The sequence below is a fragment of the Engystomops pustulosus genome, chromosome 2 (genome assembly GCF_040894005.1).
Source record: "Engystomops pustulosus chromosome 2, aEngPut4.maternal, whole genome shotgun sequence".
NCBI classification, from domain to species: Eukaryota; Metazoa; Chordata; class Amphibia; order Anura; family Leptodactylidae; genus Engystomops; species Engystomops pustulosus.
Genome location: NC_092412.1, coordinates 19,192,546 through 19,206,105, shown reverse-complemented (window position 1 = coordinate 19,206,105; position 13,560 = coordinate 19,192,546). Strand labels below are relative to the sequence as shown.

The 13,560-nt window shown below is 47.9% G+C and overlaps 1 protein-coding gene across 2 annotated transcripts in view; it reads left to right on the top strand.

Annotated features, from left to right (window-relative positions):
* The first annotated feature begins 2,287 nt into the window (after positions 1-2,287).
* Positions 2,288-13,560, top strand: part of LOC140117310 (P2Y purinoceptor 2-like) — a 58,522-nt gene continuing 47,249 nt past the window's right edge. Inside the window, exon 1 of one of the 2 annotated variants that reach the window (XM_072133872.1) lies at positions 2,288-2,503. The gene's annotated coding sequence lies outside the window, so the exon portion shown is untranslated. Of the gene's footprint in view, positions 2,504-12,647; positions 12,761-13,560 lie in introns of those variants that run through there. The other variant, XM_072133870.1, reaches the window with a different exon arrangement.

Below are 13,560 nucleotides of genomic sequence, written 5' to 3'. Positions count from 1 at the left end.
ATGATTCCAGCTTTATGACATGGCGCATTATCCTGCTGAAAGTAGCCATCAGATGTTACAGGGTACATTGTGCTCATAAAGGGATGGACATGGGCAGCAACAATACTCAGGTAGGCTGTGGCGTTGTACCAAGGGGCCCAAAGAGTGCCAAGAAAATATTCCCCACACCATGACACCACCACCACCAGCCTGAACCGTTGATACAAGGCAGGATGGATCCATGCTTTCATGTTGTTGACACCAAATTCTGACCCTACCATCCGAAGGTCGCAGCAGAAATCGAGACTCATCAGACCAGGCAACGTTTTTCCAATCTTCTACTGTCCAATTTCGATGAGCTTGTGCAAATTGTAGCCTCAGTTTCCTGTTCTCAGCTGAAAAGAGTGGCACCCGGTGTGGTCTTCTGCTGCTGTAGCCCATCTGCCTCAAAGTTGGACGTACTGTGCGTTCAGAGATGCTCTTCTGCCTACCTTGGTTATAACGGGTGGCGATTTGAGTCACTGTTGCCTTTCTATCAGCTCAAACCAGTCTGCCCATTCTCCTCCGACCTCTGGCATCAACAAGGCATTTCCGCCCACAGAACTGCCGCTCACTGGATGTTTTTTCTTTTTCGGACCATTCTCTGTGAACCCTAGAGATGGTTGTGCGTGAAAACCCCAGTAGATCAGCAATTTCTGAAATACTCAGACCAGCCCTTCTGGCACCAACAACCATGCCACGTTCACAGGCCTCAAATCACCTTTCTTCCCCATACTGATGCTCGGGAGAACTGCAGGAGATTGTCTTGACCATGTCTACATGCCTTGCCGCCATGTGATTGGCTGATTAGAAATTAAGTGTCAACGAGCAGTTGGACAGGTGTACCTAATAAAGTGGCCGGTGAGTGTAGTTCTATAATATATGAGAAGACTTGTCCTGTAATATATGAGAAGACGTGTTCTATAATATATACGATAACACTAGTACTATAATCGCGTCTATGGAACTACCAGGTGGTACTACGGCGCAGCAAGTCCAACCCGCTTTGCGGTGGGCTCTGATGTCGGCTTAGTACTATAACCAACTTATAATTCTGCCACACATTTTGCACTGGGGCTCATCAGCTTCAACTTAGGCCGCTGTACACTACTATAGCATGATAATAGTTCTCTGTTATAATACAATGGTAGAGGGTTATATTATAAATAGAGCATTATCTAATATATAAAGCCTTTTTCTTGACCTCTGATGACCTGATCCACCTGAGCTCTGACATGACGAGGCTTATGGCCTTATTATGATTGAAGTTATAAAGAAGATCCCGGCACTCGCCAAATCCGTGCAAGTAAATTTTATTGTAAGTATAACTTACAGCATGCTGTGCAGGGACACAAGAAAAACAGGTGCTCGGGGGATCGCCCTCCCACCTCACCAGGTAAGTGAAAAATAGATATGGGACATACGGGGTGTAGAATAAGTGGGAGGCCCCGTCGCTCCCGGCGGTCGCGTCGCGAGGCGCGGCCCCGGGCATGCCAAGGGGACGCCGCCGGTGAAATACCACTACCCATATCGTTTTTTCCCTTACCCGGTGAGGCGGGAGGGCGATCCCCCGAGCACCTGTTTTTCTTGTGTCCCTGCACAGCATGCTGTAAGTTGTACTTACAATAAAATTTACTTGCACGGATTTGGCGAGTGCCGGGATCTTCTTTATAACTTGTATTGAGGCTGAGGCCATACCCGGAGCACCGCTGTTCTACGGAGTGCCGTCCATCTACTGTTTTAGTCTTATTATGATTGAAGGCCTCACCAAACCCTAGTCCTGGTTTGCCAATGGTAGCCCTTGATGACCTGGATTACTATATATATGGTCTACCGGTTGATGTTGCTTACATTAGATGTTATACCGTAGAGGATTTCCGGATACTCTAGGGACTACAATGATGGACTCGTAAAATTGGCAGATATGTCACACCATATATTCTGTCCACCCCAGGACTCAGAGATATAATGGACCATTGTCTCCTCTGTCTGACCCCCAAGGGGACACATACGATCTGTCACACTCCGGAACTTTAGATTCCCCCTATCAAACAGTTTCCCTTGTAGTGGTAGCCAGGCAATGTCACAGAACTTGGGGGGGGGGCAGCGTCCGACCATTCAAGAACCTCAGACTGTCCTTTAGGGTGGTGGTTGGACAATCTGGAAGCGCCAGCTGTAGACAGAAAAAGGTACATATTCTGGAGTATAGATCTTTCCTAGTCTCACTCTCAATAAAATACTTTTCTATCCCCCATTTCTTCAGACACCGTATTCCATACTCCAGATACTGGGGGAGGAAGCCAGGAGTCCATCGGCCCCTCTTGAGACTGCCGCCTCGCACCCAAGACTCTGCAAAAGGCAATATCCAGTCCCTGACACTACTTACCCACAGGAGTCCAGGCAATCAAAATTTACTTTCAGAAACATGGAGTCAAAGAAAACCCTTTGGATTTAACATATCCAGTCCACCCTCTCTCCTCTGCAGGTAGGTGATCCCTCTTTTTACTGGGTTCAACCTGTTCCCCCACAAAAGTTGTAAGAACAGGTTAAAGAGCCTAGCGGAGAAAGATTCTGGCAAAGGAAAGACGACAGAGATGTAGAGGAAGACAGGGACCAGGTAAGTCTTCAGCAGAGTAACCCTTTCTCTATAGGTCAGCCTCCAGTTCTTCCATCGCTGAACCTTTACATTTCCGGTTTTTAACTTCTCTTCCCAATTTAGTGTGGAATTATCTTCCCTCCCGAATTTAACTCCAAGGATCTTAATATGGGTGGAGGCCTTGGCAAACTGCGGTAGATCAAAGCCAGGAGCAGTATCCAATGTCCAGAAAGCTTGACTCTTCTCAAGGTTGACCAGAGACCCGGAGGCCTCTGAGTAACTTCTGATGGCTGCACACAACATCTCCACCTCACGAGGCTCAGATATCACCACAGTCACATCATCCGCGTAGGAGACTACCTTCAAAGGCAAGCAATGGGGGACCGGCACCCCCTGAAAATCACACCGCTGCAGTGATCGCAGAAACAAGTCTATAGCAAACACATACAGCAGTGGACTCAGGGGGCAGCCCTGTCGCACCCCCGCCTCTACTCTGAAAGGGTCCACCTGGCTACCATTAGTCATCCTCTCAGCCTCTCTATAGAAAGTCCTGAGCCAATCCACAAATTCTCCGTACACAAATACCGTACTTTGATAAAGTTCTCCATAGATAATCGTGGTCAACCCTGTCAAAGGCTTTAGCCTGGTCCAGACCTACAACATATCTCCCACACCTCAGAGCTTTACATCTCTCAAACATCTCCCTTATCGAGAGGACTGCTCCACAGATGTTCCGCTCTCTTACTGTGCCGTACTGAGAGCCTGCCAACAGTGCCGGGGACAAACAGACTAATCTAGAAAACAGAATTTTGCCAAAATCTTCCTGTCAACATTCAAAAGGGCGATCGGCCTCCAGTTCTTGATGTCACTAGGCTCCTTACCTTTGGACAGCAGAATTAGCGATGAGACCCTCATGGATGGAGGCATCAGGTGATTCTCTAGACAATTTCTGTAAACATCCACGAGGATTGGAGACAAGAGGTCTCTGAACTTCTTATAGAATTCAGCTGTAATACCGTCAGGACCTGGTGCCTTCTTCAGATTTAACTTATCAATGGCCTCTTTTATCTCCTCCACCGTTATTCCTGCTGTTAAAGGAGAAAAGTCTAATTCTCTAGTATCAGGGCCTGGAGTTGCCTCCAAGAATTGGTTCTATTTTTCCTTATCCAAAGCCTTCTTCTGAAACAAGTCAGTATAGTAAGATCTCACCACCCCCAGGATACCCTCCCGAGTCTCCTGTAAAACACAGACTCATTCCAGAAGATGATGGTGACATTTGCAGTATCTGGCTTGGAGATGGGTATAAAACTGAACTTGTTCCAGCCCTCAGTATCTCTGTATTGAGTCCAAAACCGGTCCAGATTCTAATCTAATATCATACCCCTGTCTATCTGGAAGGTTTATCACTGCCAGGATGTCGGCTGGCTGGAAACCCATCTAGATGCACAACATGTCCCTGACCACATGCCTCCTGTCAGGTAGATCTTCCTTAGCCCCTCTATATCTAAACCAGACAACATTTCTCCTCTTGAATGCCTGGCCAGTGTAACTGTCATTAGAGGATAAGAATGGTGAACCCCAACTCCACGCATTGCCTGCTGTCTGACCCCCTGCTGTCTTGCTCTGACACACCCCTCACAACACAGTCCAGAAGGTAAGTCTGTAGCACCTCAGGGTGTGAGTCCAGAGTCCTCCTGTAGAGCACTGGCACCAGCGACTTGTGCAATGTGATCCTCCAAGTCACTGCTATTATCAGGTATGAGTCCAATGGCAAAAGGAACTTGTAGTACCTCACCATGGGCTGCTGGGACTTGTAGTACCTCACCATGGGCTGCTGGGACTTGTGGTACCTCACCATGGGCTTCTGGGACTTGTAGTACCTCACCATGGGCTTCTGGGACTTGTAGTACCTCACCATGGGCTTCTGGGACTTGGGGTACCTCACCATGGGCTGCTGGGACTTGTAGTACCTCACCATGGGCTTCTGGGACTTGTAGTACCTCACCATGGGCTGCTGGGACTTGTAGTACCTCACCATGGGCTTCTGGGACTTGTGGTACCTCACCATGGGTTGCTGGGACTTGTAGTACCTCACCATGGGTTGCTGGGACTTGTGGTATCTCACCATGGGTTGCTGGGACTTGTAGTACCTCACCATGGGCTGCTGGGACTTGTAGTACCTCACCATGGGCTGCTGGGACTTGTAGTACCTCACCATGGGCTGCTGGGACTTGTAGTACCTCACCATGGGTTGCTGGGACTTGGGGTACCTCACCTTGGGCTGCTGGGACTTGTAGTACCTCACCATGGGTTGCTGGGACTTGGGGTACCTCACCATGGGCTGCTGAGACTTGTAGTACCTCACCATGGGTTGCTGGGACTTGTGGTACCTCACCATGGGTTGGTGGGACTTGTGGTACCTCACCATGGGCTGCTGGGACTTGTGGTACCTCACCATGGGTTGCTGGGACTTGTGGTACCTCACCATGGGCTGCTGAGACTTGTAGTACCTCACCATGGGTTGCTGGGACTTGTGGTACCTCACCATGGGCTGCTGGGACTTGTAGTACCTCACCATGGGCTGCTGGGACTTGTGGTACCTCACCATGGGCTGCTGGGACTTGTAGTACCTCACCATGGGTTGGTGGGACTTGTAGTACCTCACCATGGGTTGCTGGGACTTGTGGTACCTCACCATGGGCTGCTGGGACTTGCAGTACCTCACCATGGGTTGCTGGGACTTGTAGTACCTCACCATGGGTTGCTGGGACTTGTGGTACCTCACCATGGGCTGCTGGGACTTGTGGTACCTCACCATGGGCTGCTGGGACTTGTAGTACCTCACCATGGGTTGCTGGGACTTGTGGTACCTCACCATGGGTTGCTGGGACTTGTGGTACCTCACCATGGGCTGCTGGGACTTGTGGTACCTCACCATGGGTTGCTGGGACTTGTGGTACCTCACCATGGGTTGGTGGGACTTGTGGTACCTCACCATGGGCTGCTGGGACTTGTGGTACCTCACCATGGGTTGCTGGGACTTGTAGTACCTCACCATGGGCTTCTGGGACTTGTGGTACCTCACCATGGGTTGCTGGGACTTGTGGTACCTCACCATGGGTTGCTGGGACTTGTGGTACCTCACCATGGGCTGCTGGGACTTGTGGTACCTCACCATGGGCTGCTGGGACTTGTAGTACCTCACCATGGGTTGGTGGGACTTGTAGTACCTCACCATGGGTTGCTGGGACTTGTGGTACCTCACCATGGGCTGCTGGGACTTGCAGTACCTCACCATGGGTTGCTGGGACTTGTAGTACCTCACCATGGGTTGCTGGGACTTGTGGTACCTCACCATGGGTTGCTGGGACTTGTGGTACCTCACCATGGGCTGCTGGGACTTGTAGTACCTCACCATGGGTTGCTGGGACTTGTGGTACCTCACCATGGGTTGCTGGGACTTGTGGTACCTCACCATGGGCTGCTGGGACTTGTGGTACCTCACCATGGGTTGCTGGGACTTGTGGTACCTCACCATGGGTTGGTGGGACTTGTGGTACCTCACCATGGGCTGCTGGGACTTGTGGTACCTCACCATGGGTTGCTGGGACTTGTAGTACCTCACCATGGGCTTCTGGGACTTGTGGTACCTCACCATGGGTTGCTGGGACTTGTGGTACCTCACCATGGGTTGCTGGGACTTGTGGTACCTCACCATGGGCTGCTGGGACTTGTGGTACCTCACCATGGGTTGCTGGGACTTGTGGTACCTCACCATGGGCTGCTGGGACTTGTAGTACCTCACCATGGGTTGCTGGGACTTGTGGTACCTCACCATGGGTTGCTGGGACTTGTAGTACCTCACCATGGGTTGCTGGGACTTGTGGTACCTCACCATGGGTTGCTGGGACTTGTGGTACCTCACCATGGGCTGCTGAGACTTATAGTACCTCACCATGGGTTGCTGGGACTTGTGGTACCTCACCATGGGCTGCTGGGACTTGTAGTACCTCACCATGGGTTGGTGGGACTTGTAGTACCTCACCATGGGTTGCTGGGACTTGTAGTACCTCACCATGGGTTGCTGGGACTTGTAGTACCTCACCATGGGTTGCTGGGACTTGTGGTACCTCACCATGGGTTGCTGGGACTTGTGGTACCTCACCATGGGCTGCTGGGACTTGTAGTACCTCACCATGGGTTGCTGGGACTTGTGGTACCTCACCATGGGTTGCTGGGACTTGTGGTACCTCACCATGGGTTGCTGGGACTTGTGGTACCTCACCATGGGCTGCTGGGACTTGTAGTACCTCACCATGGGTTGCTGGGACTTGTGGTACCTCACCATGGGTTGCTGGGACTTGTGGTACCTCACCATGGGCTGCTGGGACTTGTAGTACCTCACCATGGGCTGCTGGGACTTGTGGTACCTCACCATGGGCTGCTGGGACTTGTAGTACCTCACCATGGGTTGCTGGGACTTGTGGTACCTCACCATGGGCTGCTGGGACTTGTAGTACCTCACCATGGGCTGCTGAGACTTGTAGTACCTCACCATGGGTTGCTGGGACTTGTGGTATCTCACCATGGGTTGCTGGGACTTGTGGTACCTCACCATGGGCTGCTGGGACTTGTAGTACCTCACCATGGGTTGCTGGGACTTGTGGTATCTCACCATGGGTTGCTGGGACTTGTGGTACCTCACCATGGGCTGCTGGGACTTGTAGTACCTCACCATGGGTTGCTGGGACTTGTGGTATCTCACCATGGGTTGCTGGGACTTGTGGTACCTCACCATGGGTTGGTGGGACTTGTGGTACCTCACCATGGGCTGCTGGGACTTGTGGTACCTCACCATGGGTTGCTGGGACTTGTAGTACCTCACCATGGGCTTCTGGGACTTGTGGTACCTCACCATGGGCTTCTGGGACTTGTAGTACCTCACCATGGGTTGCTGGGACTTGTAGTACCTCACCATGGGCTTCTGGGACTTGGGGTACCTCACCATGGGCTGCTGGGACTTGTAGTACCTCACCATGGGCTTCTGGGACTTGTAGTACCTCACCATGGGCTGCTGGGACTTGTAGTACCTCACCATGGGTTGCTGGGACTTGTGGTACCTCACCATGGGTTGCTGGGACTTGTGGTACCTCACCATGGGCTGCTGAGACTTGTAGTACCTCACCATGGGTTGCTGGGACTTGTGGTACCTCACCATGGGCTGCTGGGACTTGTAGTACCTCACCATGGGCTGCTGGGACTTGTAGTACCTCACCATGGGTTGCTGGGACTTGTGGTATCTCACCATGGGTTGCTGGGACTTGTGGTACCTCACCATGGGCTGCTGGGACTTGTAGTACCTCACCATGGGTTGCTGGGACTTGTGGTATCTCACCATGGGTTGCTGGGACTTGTGGTACCTCACCATGGGCTGCTGGGACTTGTAGTACCTCACCATGGGTTGCTGGGACTTGTGGTATCTCACCATGGGTTGCTGGGACTTGTGGTACCTCACCATGGGTTGGTGGGACTTGTGGTACCTCACCATGGGCTGCTGGGACTTTTGGTACCTCACCATGGGTTGCTGGGACTTGTAGTACCTCACCATGGGTTGCTGGGACTTGTGGTACCTCACCATGGGCTGCTGGGACTTGTAGTACCTCACCATGGGTTGCTGGGACTTGTGGTATCTCACCATGGGTTGCTGGGACTTGTGGTACCTCACCATGGGCTGCTGGGACTTGTGGTACCTCACCATGGGCTGCTGGGACTTGTAGTACCTCACCATGGGCTGCTGGGACTTGTAGTACCTCACCATGGGTTGCTGGGACTTGTAGTACCTCACCATGGGCTGCTGGGACTTGTAGTACCTCACCATGGGTTGCTGGGACTTGTGGTATCTCACCATGGGCTGCTGGGACTTGTGGTACCAACCATGGGCTGCTGAGATTTGTACTGCACTGGGAGCTGCTGCAGGACTTGGCTGTTGTTGTGTTTTCTTGTACAGGTCTCCCTTCTCAAAAGGCAGAGTTGCTGGTTGCAGTATGGGCTTTACATGGGGCTGCAGTTTGCTGTTGGGGAGTTGTTTGCTCGCAGGCCTGGATCCTGTAGCCACACTACCACCGCCCTTTCCTGGCACCAGACCCTGAGATTTTGATACAGAGACTTCTGGTGTTTAATGGTCGCTGTCACTACACTGGGGTCACAATCTGTTAATGGATCCCGGTAGTCTTGCAGTTACACCGGTGGCACGTCTAGATCTTACTTCATGGCTGCCTCTGGTCTCCTTCACAGCTTGCGTGCCCCCAGACCTTGTGCCCTCAGAAGGTAACACAACTTTGCTGCTGCAGGTTCTCCTGGATGGTCTCTCCAGTGATGTCCTACCTGGTGTGAAGGTGGATTGTTCACCTGAGGCCTGGGATGAAGGCTGCTGCTCACTTTGGATGCTTCTTGCTCTTGGACTTTCCAAAAATTAATTTTACTCACAGGAGATCTTTCAGGCATACTGGCTTCACCTGCTTCCTACACGATGCTACTTCCACACCGACACTTGCATTACTGGAACTTGCACTGTTGACATTACTTCTTTCCAAAAACCCATTTAGATCTACACACATTTCTTGATCTGACTGGTTGTTGTTTGCCAGATTAGGCCTTGGAGCCTTGGCCTTGCTTAGGGAGCTTCCCCACCCAGGGTGACCCCCGCCCTGGGCTATCTCCAAACATCAAGAGGGGTCAGGAGCTCAAACCACTCACAACCTCACGTCTAGGAGGCAGGATTATAGTAGTTATATTCTTGTATATAGGGGGCATTATTATAGTAGTTATATTCTTGTACATAGGGGGCAGTATTATAGTAGTTATATTCTTGTACATAGGGGGCAGTATTATTGTAGTTATATTCTTGTACATAGGGGGCATTATAATAGTAGTTATATTCTTGTACATAGGGGGCAGTATTATAGTAGTTATATTCTTGTACATAGGGGGCAGTATTATAGTAGTTATATTCTTGTACATAGGGGGCAGTATTATAGTAGTTATATTCTTGTATATAGGGGGCAGTATTATAGTAGTTATATTCTTGTACATAGGGGGCAGTATTATAGTAGTTATATTCTTGTACATAGGGGGCAGTATTATAGTAGTTATATTCTTGTACATAGGGGGCAGTATTATAGTAGTTATATTCTTGTACATAGGGGGCAGTATTATAGTAGTTATATTCCTGTACATAGCAGGCAGTATTATAGTAGTTATATTCTTGTACATAGGGGGCAGTATTATAGTAGTTATATTCCTGTACATAGGGGCAGTATTATAGTAGTTATATTCCTGTACATAGCGGGCAGTATTATAGTAGTTATATTCTTGTACATAGGGGGCAGTATTATAGTAGTTATATTCTTGTGCATAGGGGGCAGTATTATAGTAGTTATATTCTTGTACATAGGGGTAGTATTATAGTAGTTATATTCCTGTATATAGGGGGCAGTATTATAGTAGTTATATTCTTGTACATAGGGGGCAGTATTATAGTAGTTGTATTCTTGTACATAGGGGGCAGTATTATAGTAGTTATATTCCTGTACATAGGGGCAGTATTATAGTAGTTATATTCTTGTACATAGGGGTAGTATTATAGTAGTTATATTCCTGTACATAGGGGGCAGTATTATAGTAGTTATATTCTTGTACATAGGGGGCAGTATTATAGTAGTTATATTCTTGTACATAGGGGGCAGTATTATAGTAGTTATATTCCTGTACATAGGGGGCAGTATTATAGTAGTTATATTCTTGTACATAGGGGCAGTATTATAGTAGTTATATTCTCGTACATAGGGGGCAGTATTATAGTAGTTATATACTTGTACATAGGGGACAGTATTATAGTAGTTATATTCTTGTACATAGGGGCAGTATTATAGTAGTTATATTCTTGTACATAGGAGGCAGTATTATAGTAGTTATATTCTTGTACATAGGGGGCAGTATTATAGTAGTTATATTCTTGTACATAGGGGGCAGTATTATAGTAGTTATATTCTTGTACATAGAGGGCAGTATTATAGTAGTTATATTCTTGTACATAGGGGTAGTATTATAGTAGTTATATTCTTGTACATAGGGAACAGTATTATAGTAGTTATATTCTTGTACATAAAGGGCACTAGTATAGTATTGTCACTATGTAACCAGCAGGATAAATCGCCACATTTTGTGTAAAGTAATTAGTTGCCATCTCATTCTGTAGTGAAATGTGGAGACACGACATTCTTATCTAGGATCTTGCTTTCAATGTGCATTGTGCATTATTTGTCCATGCCCCTGGCTATCTCTATGTAGAGCTGTGTGCTGTATCGGTTATACTATAACCGTGTATGATCTCAGTGTACAGTGTGGGTATTCTCTGTACTGTGTATAGCGTCGGTGGTGTACTCTGTGTATAGTGTCAGTGGTGTACTCTGTGTATAGTGTCAGTGGTGTACTCTGTGTATAGTGTTGGTGTACTCTGTGTATAGTGTCGGTGTACTCTGTGTATAGTGTCGGTGGTGTACTCTGTACTGCGTATAGTGTTGGTATACTCTGTACTGTGTATAGTGTTGGTATACTCTGTACTGTGTATAGTGTTGGTATACTCTGTACTGTGTATAGTGTCAGTGTACTCTGTTCTGTGTATAGTGTCAGTGTACTCTGTACTGTGTATAGTGTCAGTGTACTCTGTACTGTGTATAGTGTCAGTGTACTCTGTGCTGTGTATAGTGTCAGTGTACTCTGTTCTGTGTATAGTGTCAGTGTACTCTGTACTGTGTATAGTGTTGGTATACTCTGTACTGTGTATAGTGTCGGTGGTGTACTCTGTACTGTGTATAGTGTTGGTATACTCTGTACTGTGTATAGTGTCAGTGTACTCTGTTCTGTGTATAGTGTCAGTGTACTCTGTTCTGTGTATAGTGTCAGTGTACTCTGTACTGTGTATAGTGTCAGTGTACTCTGTACTGTGTATAGTGTCAGTGTACTCTGTGCTGTGTATAGTGTCAGTGTACTCTGTGCTGTGTATAGTGTCAGTGTACTCTGTACTGTGTATAGTGTCAGTGTACTCTGTGCTGTGTATAGTGTCAGTGTACTCTGTGCTGTGTATAGTGTCAGTGTACTCTGTACTGTGTATAGTGACAGTGTACTCTGTGCTGTGTATAGTGTCAGTGTACTCTGTGCTGTGTATAGTGTCGGAGTACTCTGTGCTGTGTATAGTGTCAGTGTATTCTGTACTGTGTATAGTGTCGGTGTACTCTGTGCTGTGTATAGTGTCAGTGTACTCTGTACTGTGTATAGTGTCAGTGTACTCTGTGCTGTGTATAGTGTCAGTGTACTCTGTACTGTGTCAGTGTACTCTGTGCTGTGTATAGTGTCAGTGTACTCTGTACTGTGTCAGTGTACTCTGTGCTGTGTATAGTGTCAGTGTACTCTGTACTGTGTATAGTGTCAGTGTACTCTGTGCTGTGTATAGTGTCAGTGTACTGTGTATAGTGTCAGTGTACTCTGTGCTGTTTATAGTGTCAGTGTACTCTGTGCTGTGTATAGTGTCAGTGTACTCTGTGCTGTGTATAGTGTCAGTGTACTCTGTACTGTGTCAGTGTACTCTGTGCTGTGTATAGTGTCGGTGTACTCTGTGCTGTGTATAGTGTCAGTGTACTCTGTGCTGTGTATAGTGTCAGTGTACTCTGTGCTGTGTATAGTGTCAGTGTACTCTGTGCTGTGTATAGTGTCGGTGTACTCTGTGCTGTTTATAGTGTCAGTGTACTCTGTGCTGTGTATAGTGTCAGTGTACTCTGTGCTGTGTATAGTGTCAGTGTACTCTGTGCTGTGTATAGTGTCAGTGTACTCTGTGCTGTGTATAGTGTCAGTGTACTCTGTGCTGTGTATAGTGTCAGTGTACTCTGTGCTGTGTGTAGCTCGGTGGATGCATAGTATCACCCGCTCCCTCCCAGCTCCTCTTCCTCCCACCCTCCGCCTCCCAGCAGAGGAGGGGGCGCGGTGCAATGTGTCAGGACACTTGTGTAGACTTTGTATCCACACTCACACTTCCCTGTGGAGACATGTAGCCTCTCCGGTCTCTGCAGAGTCTGGTTGGATCTTCCTGGGGTGAGTCTGTGGATATTTTGGGGTCTCTGATTTGGGGTGGTGGTGGGGGATAAGTCCTAGGTGTGTACTTGTTATGGGACTACAACTCACATCATGCTCTTCTACTACTTTGTTGGATCTGTTAGGGTCACGTGTTAAACATTGTAAGTTCTGAGCTCAATATTGGGGTTCAGGCTCAGTCCCCCAATATCTGGCATATCCAGTAGATATTATGCCCAGGAGCTTACAATCTATGCACTTCTACCAGAAGAGCAGGGCTGGGCTTACCTATGGACTATATGACTTTTATTGTGCACTATATGGCAGTATTTCATGAGCAATGTATGGGTTTATTTCATGTATATAGTAGCTGCAGTATAACAGTATTACATGAGGATTGTGTGTTGTAGTAGTATTTTGTTTATATGCTATGTGCTGCAGTAAATGGCAATACTATAGAAATTGTATAGTGGTATAGGTACAGTATGGCAGTATTGTATAGTAGTTGTATTGTATAATCACAATTATGTGTATATGTTACTTACATTATGGCAGCATTACACAGGAACTGGATAGTAGTGTTTCGGGTTTATGCTATGTACATTATAGCAGTATTACATGGGGACGGTACAGTAGTGTTTCATGTTTGTACTATGTACAGTATGGCAGTATTACACGGGAACTGTATAGTAGTGTTCCGGTTTACACTACATACATTATGGCAGTATTACATGGGAACTGTATAGTAGTGTTTCAGGGTTATACTATGTACAGTATGGCAGTATTACATGGGAATGGTATAGTAGTGTTTCGGGCTTATA